The sequence below is a fragment of the Salmo trutta genome, chromosome 22 (genome assembly GCF_901001165.1).
Source record: "Salmo trutta chromosome 22, fSalTru1.1, whole genome shotgun sequence".
Lineage (NCBI taxonomy): Eukaryota > Metazoa > Chordata > Actinopteri > Salmoniformes > Salmonidae > Salmo > Salmo trutta.
The window spans coordinates 10,877,906-10,878,255 of NC_042978.1; positions in this window are offsets into that span (position 1 = coordinate 10,877,906).

Sequence of the window (350 nt, forward strand, 5' to 3'; positions counted from 1 at the left end):
GGGAAAAGGATATGCACTGAGTACACAAACATTAAGAACACCTGCTCTTTCCATGACATGATCATGACATCCCTTATTGATGTCACTTCTTAAATCCACTTCAATCAGTTTAGCTGAAGGGGAGGAGGTGGGTTAAAGAAGGATTTTTAAGCCTTGAGACAATTGAGACATGGATTGTGTATGTGTACCATTCAGAGGGTGAATGGGCAAGACAAAATATGTGCCTTTTGAACGGGTATGGTAGTAGGTGCCAGGCGCACTGGTTTGTGTCAAAAAACTGCAACGCTGCTGGGTTTTTCACACTCAACATTTTCCCGTGTGTATCAAGAATGGTCCAACACCCAAAGGAC